The sequence below is a fragment of the Octopus bimaculoides genome, chromosome 25 (genome assembly GCF_001194135.2).
Source record: "Octopus bimaculoides isolate UCB-OBI-ISO-001 chromosome 25, ASM119413v2, whole genome shotgun sequence".
Classification (NCBI taxonomy): domain Eukaryota; kingdom Metazoa; phylum Mollusca; class Cephalopoda; order Octopoda; family Octopodidae; genus Octopus; species Octopus bimaculoides.
The window spans coordinates 2763724-2765593 of NC_069005.1; positions in this window are offsets into that span (position 1 = coordinate 2763724).

Below are 1870 nucleotides of genomic sequence, written 5' to 3' on the forward strand. Positions count from 1 at the left end.
TATATATATATATATCAGGCTGAGTAAAAAGTAGGCAACGTTTTCGAAGATGAAATTCATCACAATATATTTCAACAATGTGGAAATTTTATTCATCAAAATAAGTACCATTAGAATCAATACACTTTTCCTAATGAGTTACAAGTCTTTCTATTCCGGTAACATAAAAATCTGGAGTTCTATAGCTGAGGAACTCTGTGAACGCATGTTCAGCACTGGTTTGACGTTTTAACTCCTCTTGCAGGACAGATAGAAAAACTACTACGCTTCCAAAGAATAAGTCCTAGAGTCGATTTGCTCGAGTAAAGGAGGTGGTCCGCCATGGCTGCAGTCAAATGACTGAAACAAGTAAAAGAGTAAAAGAGTATATATTCAGAAGACAAACACTTACAAGCATATATTTCGTATATTTACCACACAAATTTAGATGGTGTTTCTATTTTGATATTTCTATCCAGAGGAAGAGGAAGAGGCTGCGTGTACGAGAATGTTTATATGTATTGTTTTCGTTTTGCATATTCCATCCACCAAACATGAACAGCAGAGTATTATGTAATTCCGAGCCCCAAGAAACAGCTGTCGGACTTGAAATACCATACTCCCTCCCCTTTATTTTTCATTATATATATATATATATATATATATATATATATACTTGTGTATACACATGTATGCATATTTTATATATCAACCCAATGCGTGCTTGTCTGTGTCAAGTTTGAAACTATCTTTTCTGGACATATGTCAAATTTATTGAGTCAACAAGACTTGCAAGAAATATCAATTCTATTTTGTTAGTAGATGTTTAACGTCATTACTAAAATATCCAAGAAATATAATTTCACATTTAAAGAGGTAAAATTAGTTAATTACAATATAAAAAGAATAAGGAACGTCATCAATGCCGTAATCAACTTCTTTAGTGTAGTGATCCTCGTCATTGTTGCTATCGTTGGTTAATTATTCTTCTGCAGAAATCAGATATATCCATTCAAAAATTCTATTACCCACAACTGTGGAAAGCATGTTTAAAACAATTATTTCTGATCTCAATGGCACCAAGGTGACTTGTAGAAATTAGCAATTCAACTGGTGAGTAGGTGTTTCACATTATTACAGGAATACTCATGAAATATGATTTTCAATTTAAGGGGTTAAAACTTTATTATATTGTGGAAAATATGATGATAAATGACAGGACACGAGTCAATGTATATTTTGCTAAGTGACGCCTGATCATAGGCAGATTTAAGTAGAGCTAGCCTGGGGTTAAAGAACCACGACAAGAATGGCAGCAACAGCAATATTTTCCATTTCCATGATTTAGTTTCTCAAACATTTATTCAATATCTCGCAGAAGAATATGACAGCGTTCAATTCTGGTGCTAATCAGGAGATTGAAAATAAAAGGCAAACCCACACAGAAAGATAAGGAAAGAAAAAAAGAGGGAAGAAAAAAGAGTGAAATGGAGAGAGGGAAAAAGGAAAAACAAAGGAAAGAAAGAAATAGAAAGAGGAAGAGATGTTCGTTATTGTAAACATCGATAGCGTATCGATAAAGGTTAAAATAACACAACTGGAAAATGCTAAGTGGAAAAATATTTGCTTAGAAAATCAAACATTACATTCACCACTCGACTCAAAATAAAATAAAATATGATAAAAAGCAACAATAAAGAAGAAGAACAAAACAACAAATAATGACTTCGTTATGAAGAACACGAGCTAACGAGGAGACGGAAAAACAGTAGAGACTGACTCTAGATGCTCGGGCGATTCGATAAAATTAACAAAACTCCATCAGAGCACAACAATTGAAGAAGGAAGTAAAAATACAACTGAGTATATATATATATATATTTATATATAT